Consider the following 13,060-nt stretch of genomic DNA (forward strand, 5'->3'; position numbering starts at 1 on the left):
ATTGGTGCTATTCTTTCCGCGGAATGGTGGCGCCAAGTTGGGTTTTACCAGGAGTGTTCAAAGGTCCATTGCGCGGTCATGGGAGACTGTCGGCATTGGAAACGCCTTTATGCCCATTGGAACAGGTTAGCTGAGCAGCACGCGGACTTCTTGTGGAGGATGAAACTTCCAGAGCTTCAACAAAGTAAGAGATGTTCCACAACCTCATACTGGTGTTGATTAATCGGGTCGTCAAAGCCATTACAGACTTTCACATCTCACTCGGGTATCTGTATTTTCACTTCTCCTGTGTTTAACAAAATGTTCTGACTTTCCAGGTTGACCTTGCTAAAGATGTTGCGAATTGTCATACTCTGGCGTTAATATGAAGAAGCCAGTCGGCTTGTCTTGTGCGCCTGTGTACGTACGTGTGTGTGGGGGGGGGGAGGGGGAGAGGTTCCGTGCGTGCGCACACACGTTGTCACTCGCTTAGTCTAAGCGTTTCCCACATGAAAGCCGCCTACCTTGCGGAAGTGCATTTTCGCACTCGCCAACATCGCGCTGATTTGTGCGAAAGCTCATTTACGATACGCCGCATAAGCACCGTGCCATCGGGAACACTGCTCTAAGCACGCGAACCGGCGAGCCGTTCCACGTGTAGCGCACAACGGACACTTCGCGCGCGCTGGCACCGCGGCCTCCGCCGCTGCCCATAAAATTCCGGCTTCGTCCCCGCTGCTTGCCTTCGCGCTATAAGCCCGCTTCGGGAAATCGCTCTTCCACTGTTCCCCCTCCCCCGCCGTCGTGTTCGATGAATAACTGATGGATCCCTAATGACTACGGCGACGCCCCGAGTGGCTGGAGCGCGCACGTCCGGTGTACTTACGGCTAACCGAGCGAGTCAAGCGCTGGGGTGGTTCGGGCACGTCGGGGGATCCACAGTGTTTACTGCAGCGAGGAAGGGAAACGGCGTCGCGCACGAGTAGAGGAGCGAGGAAGACAAGGACCTTAGAACGCTACGCTCGAAGAGTCTGCGGCTAAGTGGCCCGAAGCGACCGAGGGCATTGAGTGGCGGCCCCCTCCGACGTCAGGCGCATCTTCGCGACGCGCCGTGACGTTGACGAATGAGCGTCGCCGGACCGCGCCGTAGTGTAAGCAGGATTAATGGGGATCCGCGCTTTCCCGGAGGGGCCAGCTCGCCGTTCGGAAGTGTCTCCGGCCGCTCGCTGGCCGCTGGGATAACGAGGAAAGACGGCGCGTCCACCCCGCGCGCAGCGTGGCTTCTTCCTCGCAACGGCCTCGACCGTCGCGTGCTTCCCGCTGTTCCCGCGCGTATGGAGAGACGCTCCCCTAACGAAGAGGACAAAAGGGATGTAAGGAAACGGTGTACCTCTCCCGCCGAAGGTGTCGCCCGCGGGGTGTATTGACTCGCCCGAGGAGGCGAGAGAATGCGCGTGTTGGAGGCTGGGCGTGATAATCGCTTCCGGCCGTGCGCGGACAAGGGCGCGCTTCCAGGATGTCCGCGTTGTCACGGCGGTGTTACTTCGCTGTTGTTTCATTTTTTTGTTTTATTTTTATTCTGCGCATCGACGGTGGTTTTCCTTCCGAGTGTACGTGCGATGGCATAATCAAGTTCGATGAACCCCGGCGGCTGGGACTCCGCTCAGTCAACAGAGGCGTATTTAGAGAAGAGTACTTATCCAGCAACGGCAGCACTGCTGGTGACATCTTTCGACGCTGGGATGAACCAAGATGTGCTCGAAACTACACACGGGCGAATGCGAAATTTCATTTCATTTCATTTACGTCACCTCAGAGGCCCGTGAGCGTTACATAAGGGGAGGTTTACATATACAGACGCGATATGCAGGGTGTTTCAAGTAACTTGAATCAAGCATTAAACAAAAAAAAAACTGGTTAGCTGCAGCTGAATGAAACCAACGGCGTATTGTTTGCCCTCATGTCGCGCTCCTTACAGTATCATATATATATATATATATCGCTTAATTAGTTAATTGACTGAGATAAACATACAAAATGTTTATGTTCACTTTATAGCCAAGTGCGTTTCGTTGCGTTGTAGAGGAGATTCAGAAACGACCGATCCGATTTTGTTGTGACAGCGCACATGCTGCCTGGCGATCTTTTTCGGCGTTCAAAGAAAGGGCGCGAAATATGAAATAAAACCACGTGACTGCGCTCATGCGTAATCGTGTCGCAGCGCTCTCAGCCGCGCTTCGTGCGAGAGGACCCTGCGCGCGGACCGTAAGCGAGCGGCCGTGGCTTTAGGCCTCGGCCTCACGGTGCGTCAGCATCTTTAGCGGCGCCACACGGAAAAGAAGCGTTGTCGTCCCTGATAAAGGATAGGCTCGAAGCACGGTTGAGAGCGCTGCAATATGATAGCACACGAGCGCAGTCACATGGTTTTATTACATACTTTGCCGGGCTGTCTGTAAACTCGGTAAAAATAAAAAGACGCCGCGGGGCATGTACGATACCACACACACGCACAAAAAAAAACTGTATCGGTCATTTTTTCGTAAGTGTGCCCCTTCGTTTCATCAAGTACCTATGCACCGGACCTACAGAATGTTTCCTTGATATATATATATATATATATATATATATATATATATATATATATATATATATATATATATATGTATTGCCGTGTTATGTTATATTATGATTACCGTGTTCTGGAGTATGACCCCGCCTATTGCAATTTTTCGAATATTACTCGAATACTAATAGTATTCGAGTCGTATTCGAGTCGTTAGTACTACTAATAATAGTAATAATACGTATAGAACATCGAATCCTATATCGAATAGTCAAACGTTAATACACTGAACGGGCGCGCTAAAGCTCACTAATGTGGCGCATGTGTAACAAGACCCGCAAGCTGATTGCATTTTGTCGGAAACATATAGTCAGTCTGGAAGCCGGATGTTGCTCTCATCTTTTGCTATTCGCATCACATTGTGTACATGACTTGCGTCGTGGGCGATGAAGCGAATCCTAAATTTCATTATGTTCGGGAAATAAGCACAGAGGAAGAACAACACACACATCATGAAAATTAGGATCAGAATAACTTGCCAATTTCACGTCCGCTGTATGACGAGTGCTTCTGCGAACTATTTCCACCTATTGAGGTGTCAGTGAAAGTAAAACGACTTCTTTATAGATAACAGAGAAACGAAAACGAACTGCGGTCTCGCAAAAGTTCGTAAAGGGCCACGCAAACGTATGAGCAAACCACGTATGCGCTGAGCATTGTTCTAGCCTATGCATACCTCAAAGCGGGAGCATGATTAAAAAAAAGTTGTGTGTTCTTGTAAGGTAATCAGTATGCACACAAGACGGAGCAAGTGAGAAAAAATAGCGACGCTATCTTTCTCAACACACATCAGTGCTCAAGGTCTAATGAAAACAACAACACAAGAGGAACCAAGAACCTCTTAAGCCATTCCTATGAAAGATAAGTTCGGAAGAACTAGCTCTCGCAAGTTGTGATTGGGAGTCGCAACTTGCTTGCGGATCACGGACAATAAGTTATTAACGAATGATTCTTTCTGTGTATCCCACGTTCGCTTAGACGTTCGCTTAGTAAAACGTCTGCAGACTGCCTCGTCGTCCAAATACAAACAACGAAATGGAGCTTATTTGCCCAGTGAGTGTCCCTAAATGTTGTTTTTACTGCCACGTAGGAAAGAAATGAAGGTGAGAATACACCTGCCTACAGAATAAAAAAAAAACAATAATACAGGCCACGTAGTGCCATCACGCGTGCATTATTAGGACGCAGTGCCCACTGGCCTACTTTTTGATTAAATTTTTGCCGCCGGCAGGAAGTAGCGGAAGAAATCGCAAAGCAGGTGCCTAATTACCGCCCTCGTTATTGCTTAAAGCGTGAACTTTCGTACTTTTCTCGGCATCCTGTTTTCGTCTGCGAATAAGGCAACCTGCCCTCGTACAGTATAAGGGTATACGACATTCGTTATGTAACGCTGCTAAAAATGAGCCGCCCGTCCCCGACAACTTCCTACCAAGAAAGCATTTGTTTACTGCGAACGCTTGTAACGCGCTTCCCACTTTCCCTCTGCGGAAACAAAACAACTGCGCCAACTTTATAATTGGAGTAATACGTGAGACAGACCGCGTGAAATCCAGCTGCGTTTCGTTTCTCTTGTCTCGAGCCACTTCACACCTGCTTAGAGGCTCGCGAATAGCGCGCGGAGGAGGACACCTGCCCCTTTTACATGTCTGCATGCGCCCGGAACGGGAAAGCGGATGTGAGCGCGACTCTTTTCTCGCTGCCTTTTCCTTCCTCACTTCCGGTGGGGCGAACGAATTAAACCCTTCCCCCCCCCCCCCTTTTCCGGAAGTGCCCAGTGCAACACCCGACTCGTGCGAGCTGGGACAATTGGCCCAACGACGACGTGCCCGCTTGGTGACGAACACGATCACGCTCCGGTGACGCTTGCAGCGGTCTTACCTTGTCGTGCCTTCCGTTTCAGTAGCGCTTTAATGTCGTTCTTCTTCGTTCGCTCCTTCTCGGCACTTCCCTTAATTTAGGTTACATAAATTTAGTGTAAGGCTGTATGCCTTCCATAACACCGGCAACCCCTCGTTGCACGGGAAAGAAAGAAAAAAATAAAGAAAGCATGGGAAAACGCTGATTACCGTCCTAAGAACACGAACGCGTGTGATGTTTCGCACGTGAGTAAACGGTGACTACGTATACTTCTTTTATTTTCATCTCCAAAAAGATAGAGGAGAAAAGAGGGAAGTCACAGAAAGCTATCTCAGCGCAAGAACATAAGCAGATAGTCTCGCAACGGCCACACGCACACTATTCAAAGCAGGTGCTGTCCACGCACTGTCAAATTAAAAAAAAAAACTGCTGAGGGCGCTAATATGCCTCTTTTTTATTGTTTTTTCATTGCATGTTTCTTGCCACTGCAGCGATAATTGTTTTTCATGCTTCTTCACAACATCCCTTGCGCTTTCTTCAAAAAAGAGTAATGGTACCACGGCATGTTTGTCGAACTTGCGAGTTCCTTGGTGCGGTCTAACAATCCTTCAAAGGAGAAGAACAGCGTTGCTAATTTCAACTTAAGGGCAGGGGGACATATACAAATAAAACACAATTTACCGTTCCCTAATGGTTCATAATCTATGGTTGATACTCGCATGTGTTCATTATAGAAATAACTCGCACTCACGCATTTTCAGCCGCTTTTGTTCAACGTAATGGTAAACCGCACCGCTGCTACTACGAAAAAAAAGCTTATATATATATATATATATATATATATATATATATATATATATATATATATATATATATATATATATATATATATATATATATATATATATATATATATGTATATATATATATATATATATATATATATATGCGTGTGTGTGTGTGTGTGTGTGTGTGTGTGTGTGTGTGTGTGTGTGTGTGTGTGTGTGTGTGTTTGTGTGTGTGTGAAGCGGTCTGCGTTGGGTGCATGAAAGAAAATGAAGTGGGCTAAGGGAGAAAGGAGAACGAAAAAGTTACCAGAAGAAGACACCCATCTCACTGAGACTGCCTTTTCTGCTGTCGTTCTACTTAGGCACCCTAGATTTTGCCGCATCCGGCAGCTTTTTAAAAACAGATTCGGGTGACGTTTTTCGTCGACTAGGCGTGATCGGGGTCTATTGTTTTCACCCGATACAAAGTGCACGGTGAAACAGCGACGAACCTTCCTCTCGAAGTTAGTTCTACCACGCTGCTCAAGGTGGTGCTGCAACAAGCTGCAATCAGCCACCAAGGCCTGGTGCAAACAGGATCGGTGGCAGTGAATCTACTGCTGCAGACAGTGAGCGAATTCGTTCTGGAATTCATACGACGTGGCACCCTCAAAGAGGAAACGCCTGTCGGGAAGGTGAGCCTAGACTTGACTGTAATAGAGCTGCAAAGGCACCTTATGCAACATAATGTAATAACGAGAACTTTGGTCCAAGCGCTTAATCGAGAACAATCAGCCCGAGGTGTTGCTGAACCGGGTATTTTTGAAGGAGACTCACTAAGCGCGCACTGCTGGCTGTGGTTTTTCAAGTACGCCTGTAACAAGAATATGTGGCACTCCGGCGACACAAAGATTTTGAATATGCGCCTGCTATTTGGGTGTTATCGCCAGAAAACAGTGCGATGTGCAACTCATGGATCGTGAACCAATACGTTGGGAACTGTGGAAAATAAAATTTTTAGCGGTTTTTTAAGGCAATGCCATAGAAAGGCGGGATGCTGCACTGTGGTTCAGATATACATGTGGCTCTCTGCTTGAGAACTGTCTTGAGAGGCGTCGGTTATTTCTTTCTGCATAGCCGAAGCTGTCGTCTCCTGCAGTTGTAGTGTTGGTAACGCAAGGGCTGTGTATAGAAGAAATCCGTGGTCATGTCCAACTGAAAGGTCCAAGAACATTTGGTGACCCGCTGAATTTTCTACAGACCTCATTGCCAAGAATTACGTTGAGGAGACAGCCAGATGGTAAAACAAAGCAACTTGATTCTCGTCAACTGAGTGAACGTCTAGAGTCGTTGCCGTCATTTGAACGTGAAGATAGCTTCATAAACAAACCCCTCGGAAGCGTCAATAATGTCTGTGATGATGGTGAAGAAACAATTACCACTTTTCACGACAAACTACTTCTTCATAATCTGACTACCGTGGATCACAAGTTCCAGAAAAATAGCTTCAGTGAGACAGTGTATTTGGTGTCGTCAAGCTCAATGTGTGCCCCTTTTAAAGTAGATGGCGTTGAAGTGCAGGCTGTCGTTGACAATGGAGCTTCTGTATCAATTATCAGCAAGAATCGAGTGGATACCGGTCATTTGCATGCTGGTAGAACGTTGCGCGTCGAAGCTTATGATGGGTCAATGACCATGCATAGCGAATGCATAGCATTGGCTATTGAATTCCAAGGGAATTGTCTTACTAGTGACGTATTGGCAATTCCCAATGTCGCCTATAATTTTCTTTTGTCTCGCCCAGACATGAACAAACTTAAGATGAACCTCTATTGGTAGGACCAAGCAATGGTCGAAGAAAACAAGTGAACAGAAGATCCTGGTGAAGAACCTAGTGCGTCAAGGCTAATTTTTCACAAGGAAGACATCAAGACAAAGTACCCAGAGCTTACATGCATTGGGAGCTACCCTCCAGCAATGAAATCACATGTCGTTCCTTACGAGCTCGCAGATAAAACAGTGGTTCGTAGAACCCCCTATAATATGTCCAGAGATACAAAGGTGTGGCTGAAAAAGGAGTTGTAAGATATGTTGGACGCAGGTATCATCAGGCCTCCTGTATCCCCATTTTCTTCTATATCTATTTCACCAAAAGAAGACGGAATATTCCGCCTCTGCACAGACTTCCGGGCTTTCAATAGTCAAGCTTAATTGATACCTTATTCAATGCCGAGAATCGACGGCATTATGGACGAAACTGGTCGTTGCGATTGTTTTTCACGAATGAATATCCTCAACGGCTTGTGGCAGATTCCACTAACTGAAAAAACGAAAAAGAACACCGCGTTCATAACACCATTTGACTTGTTTGTGTACAACTGCCTACCATTTGATTAGGAAAACTCCCCTGCGTGGTTTTAGAAGATTATGACCGACATTCTGAAACATTCCTTGGGCACATTTTGCAATGTGTGTATCGACGACATCCTCATCTACTCAAAACCAAAGGAAGGGCACCATAGACATCTTTGATAAGTTCTTCACGCTCTCAGCCTTGCCCAACTCTAAATCAACTTCAAGAAAAGTACGTTCTTTCAAGACAAAGTAGCATTTCTTAGCAGGGATTGATGGACGCACTAAGAGCACTAAGCAAGAATCGATAGAGAGAATCTCCAAGCTGGTGAGGCTTTATGACGTGCACTCCCTGCACGTTTTTCTTGACCTAGCAGGACATGCACTTCAGGGCGTCTGCCAAAGACTATGCACCGAGAACAACATGCCTCAGACGTGCCTCGCACAAGAAAGTCACGCCTTTTCAATGGGACGAGGAGTGCGAAGGTGCCTATTGTGAGCTTGTAAAACTAATATCGTCGTACACCCTCTTGCGAACAGCGGATGTTTCGCTGCCTTTCGTGCTGAACACGGACGCATCACACTATGCTACCGGGGCAGTTCTATACCAGAAACCCTCCAAACAAGCTGATCGAACCAAATATCACGCTTCCGAACGTTTCCTACGTGCCTTCATGCAACATCGCGTACGTACCTGTGCACGAGTTAAAACACGCCAGTAATATCAGCGGACCAAATAATAATAATAATAATAATAATAATAATAATAATAATAATAATAATAATAATAATAATAAACTTAAAAAATCAACGAGTCAATATGGATAGTGCTAGTCACTCATGTCTCGTAAGGAATACAGGTCAACGCGTTTCTCTTTATGAACTAAAAAATAATAACATGCAATATGCAGAAGCATCGAAAGTTGAGCGCTGCATGACTTAATTGTTTCAAAACAAAGCAAAGAAACACGTGTCCACTTTCAACGCCTTGTATTGCCCAATCTTCTCCTAGTAAGTGTTTGCTTGTGCTGTTACGGATGACGCGCATACCTGATATCGATCATTAAATTTGAAACCTGAAATACGCTTGGAGGTCAAGCTGGAAAAGAAGTCATTTTTGCACAAATCGCGAGATCATGAGGTGTGCTGTTGTACTGGAGGTACGCAGCGGGCTTTGTTTTCCATACCGTTATCTTTATTAGGGTTATCCAGAAATAGTTTTAACTGCCCCTCCTGAAGTGGGGGTAAAGCATAATTGCTGTTTCCACTCAGGCCGTATCTTTTTATTATGTACTCATTAATAATTCGGGGTGAGGTAAGAGAGAGAAGCTGCAAGAAGGTAGCGGAAAGCGCTTTCTATTCTTCGCCCTTGTCTGTCGTTATGAGTGAGAACATTTGTGTTCTCCTTTCTTTGTTTGTTTGAACACTCGCTCCACAAGTGTGGTCTTCAAGCCGCGTATTGTGTCACACTCGAAAATAATAAATGCAATGGCTACTGCAACATGTCTGGCAGGAGACCTTCAAAAGCACCCGCGCGCTTAACGGCTCGCGTGAGTTTCGAGCGGTTGCCGCGAGATGGCGAGACGAGTCCGGGGAGGGGATGTCGATCCGGCGAAGAGCGCGTGCAGCATTCTTCCAGCGTGGCTTGCCGCAGGCGCGCCCTTTCTCAACGCGCATGACACGTTCGTCTGCACACAAGAAACGGTTGAGTCTAGAACTGGGATTATTGCGATTATCACATTGGGTGTCCTCGTTATATATTCGTTAAATGACAAACTAGTGTTGGTCACGTCAAGTAAGATATTAACCGTAGCTAATGCTGTGTGTTGGGAGCGTTTGGGCAACTTGTTTGCGGTTTTCGGTTGAATTTATTCAGTTCGGTGACGCCACCAAAAAAAAAAAAAATAGAAGAAAGCGAGAGAAGTGCAAGCGGAAAAAGGATCAAGAACAGGGGGCACCCGGGTTTGAACCGGGGACCTCTCGATCTGCAGTCGAATGCTCTACCACTGAGCTATACCCCCTTATGTTTTCTTCTTCTTTATTACTGACATGGCAACATACAAAACAAGACATTTTAACAATACACAACAGTCACGACAAGAATCTCTGCCATGGGGTCGCAGTCACGGGGCTAAAAACGCTTGAAATTCGCAAGCTCAGTCATCACTTTGAGACATGTTGGTTTTCCTTTTTGCAAATTATACATTTCCTTAATATAACAAATGCTTTCAATGAAGTATTCTGTAACAGGCAGGGCGTCTATTTCGGCATGTCTCACGGCCATGCTTACATTTCCTTAATATAACAAATGATTTCAATGAAGTCAGTTCTAACAGGCAGGGCGTTTATTTCGGCATGTCTCACGTCCATGCTAGTTTTCCATAAACTATGCAAGGACACCAACATGGACGTGTCATATGGCACATCGTCTTCATTTAAAGTAGGCAAGAAACGAATCCCATATGGTTTAATCGGCAAGTCCTTCTTTAGCGTTCTCTGTAAGATGTCCCAATGGTACACAGCATCCCAGCAGTCAAGAAATATGTGTTCAACCGTTCCGGTTTCCGGCATAGTAAACAGTTGACGCTCCAAGGCGCAGAAAGTCTTTTTTCCTCTAGCGCCGGTTTCACAGGTAAAGTATTGGTGTGGAGCTGGAAAATAAAGGACTTTACCGACGGGCGTACTGGCATTCGTATTACTCTTTTTAGAACGTCCTTTTCAGGTCCAATGCAGCAAATCGAGCGACACAATGGCACCGGCAACATTGTGTCTATCAGCTCCTAATGTAAGACCTTTCGTAGTACCCTACTTGAGTATTCCAAGGAAAACCCAACCTTTAACAGCTGAAAAGCCCAGACTACTTGTTTTTGGAAACCACGCACTCTGCCTTGACTGCGCCAACGTGACGGCACAATGAATTCAGGTATAGCTTCGCACAGCCTTGTTTGAAATATAGTTAACAAAAATGGGTCATTTTGATCCCGTAAGTAAACAAACCTGGACACAATCTGCCTAATGTACAAATGTGTCAGACCTAATCCTCCACATTTAACGAAACGAAAGAGCTTAGTGCGACTGGTGCGCTCCCAGCCTGAACCCCACGTAAACCCTGCGAGTGCTCTGTGCGAAGGTTGTATGTTAGCCCTTGACGTGCACAACGCCTGAAGCACGTAAGAAATTTTGGCAACGGCAAACAAGTTGCGCACCTTCGCACGAGCAAACATTGGGAAACTGCGGCCTCCCCATTTAGGTGTACACTCACACACCCTCTCAGCTTCGGCATTCCAGTAATCAACCGCGTCACGGTAGTGCTCAAGCGGCACCCCTACTTTGCCGGCGTCACTGTCCAGCCGATATTTGCAAACGTACTCGGATGGTGTTCCCAGGGGCCGATCCATACACCTAGAGATTTATCAAAGTTGATGGCACTGCCTGTCATTCTGCAGTATGATAATGCTTCTGCGACCGCGATTTTAAGGCTTTCTTTACCCCGACAAAACAACGCGATGTCGTCCGCGTACGCGAGCACTTTGACTTCCGTGGATTGCACTCTGAAAACGGATATTCTGTTGTCATTTTTGATTTTCCTACAAAGCGGCTCTAGGTATATTACGTACAAATAAGGGGACAAACCACGCCCCTGGCGCACAGATGACCGGACGCTGAAGCTTTTGGTAAACTCCTTGTTTATAATGAGGCTGGCGGTACAGTCTTGATAGCACATCTTTATCCCATCTATGATCAAATCCCCTACATCTATATGTTCTAGAATACTGAAAAGAATTTCATGGGCCACACGGTCGAAAGCCTTCTGCATATCTAACTCTAAGTACGCTTGGCGGGGAAACTGGAAGAGAAGTGGTTTTTGCATAGACCGCGAGATCACGAGGTGTGCTGTTGTACAGCAGAAACGCAGCGGGCCTTATTTTCCATGTCTTTATCGTTATTAGGGTTACGCAGAAATGGTTTTAACTGCCCCTCCTGAAGTGTGGATAAAGAATAATTGCTGTTTCCAATCAGGCCGTACATTTTAAATTATGTGCTCATTAATATTTCGTGGTAAGGTAATTAACACACAGAAGCTGCAAGACGGCAGCGGAAAGCGCTTTCTATTCTTCGCCCTTGTCTGTCGGTGTAAATCAGAACATTTGTGTTCTCCTTTGTCTGTTTGAACACTCGCTCGACAAATGCGGTCTTCAAGCCGCGTATTGTGTCCACACTTGAAAATAATAAATGGAACGACTACTGAAACATGGCTGGCAGGAGACCTTCAAGAGCACCCGCGCGATTGACGGCTCGCGAGAGTTTCGAGCCGTTGCCGCGAGATGGCGGGACGAGTCCAGGGAGAGGATGTCGAGCCGGTGAAGAGCGCGTGCAGCATTCTTCCAGCGTGGCTTGCCGCAGGCGCGCCCTTTCTCAACGCTCATCACACGTTCATCGACACACGAGAAACGGTTGAGTCTAGAACTGGGATTATAGCGATTATCACACTGGGTGTTCTCGTTACCAATTCGTTAAAGGACAAACTAATGTTGGTCACGTCAAATAAGACATTAACCGTAGCTAATGCTGCGTGTTGGGAGCGGTCGGGCAACTGTGTTTGTGGATTTTGACTGAAATTAATCAGTTTGGTGACGCCGCCAAAAAAAAATAAATAAGAAGGCGAGAAAAGCGCAAAAAAGGAACAAGCAGAGGGGGCACCCGGGTTTGAACCGGGGACCTCTCGATCTGCAGTCGAATGCTCTACCACTGAGCTATACCCCCGTGCGGTTTTTTCCTGCGTACGCGGCGAACAGTGGCAGCACGTGCCAAAGCCTATCGCACCGCATTGTGAAACACAGCCATCGAACACAACACATCCACTCCGGTGCCCGCTCTTGCACCACATACGCACTATGCATACACGATAGAGTTTCACGGAAAAAATGACCTTGTAGACCTCGGACTCTCAGCTTATCGGTTCCACCTCGCACCTTTTCATGATAAGGTAGGCCGAACGAGGTGAACATATGTCGTTGAAAGGCCGCCATAGTGTTACAACGCAGAAAACACGGTTGAGTTGCACGTATATGTCCTTCGTACTACTGCAGGATATCTGCAGACACGCACTATATATATATATATATATATATATATATATATATATATATATATATATATATATATATATACGCAGGAAGGAGACGACGAACTTTTTGGGAGACTTCTTTTTCTTACTTAACGTTTTCGGCTGGTGGACCAGCCTTCGTCAGAGTACAGTGATATATATCACTGTACTCTGACGAGTACAGTGATATATCAGAGTACAGTATATATATATATATATATATACCGTAAGACACTATAAAACAAAGACTGGAAGGACAACATAGTGGAAATTACTTGTATTTACTAATTATTGAATTAAAGAAAAGATAAAAATAATGTAAATGAAGATGGATGAAAAAACAACTTGCTGCAGGTGGGACACAAACCCACGTTT

General features: G+C 46.1%; 2 non-coding genes across 2 annotated transcripts; both read right to left on the reverse strand.

Moving 5' to 3' along the window:
- Positions 1-9,527: 9,527 nt before the first annotated feature.
- On the reverse strand, positions 9,528-9,599 carry TRNAC-GCA (transfer RNA cysteine (anticodon GCA)). The gene has a single exon. It is a non-coding gene; the product is annotated as a tRNA-Cys (tRNA).
- A 2,671-nt stretch (positions 9,600-12,270) lies between these two features.
- Positions 12,271-12,342, reverse strand: TRNAC-GCA (transfer RNA cysteine (anticodon GCA)). The gene has a single exon. It is a non-coding gene; the product is annotated as a tRNA-Cys (tRNA).
- Between the last annotated feature and the right edge of the window lie 718 nt (positions 12,343-13,060).

This window comes from Dermacentor variabilis, unplaced genomic scaffold (genome assembly GCF_050947875.1).
Source record: "Dermacentor variabilis isolate Ectoservices unplaced genomic scaffold, ASM5094787v1 scaffold_17, whole genome shotgun sequence".
NCBI lineage: Eukaryota > Metazoa > Arthropoda > Arachnida > Ixodida > Ixodidae > Dermacentor > Dermacentor variabilis.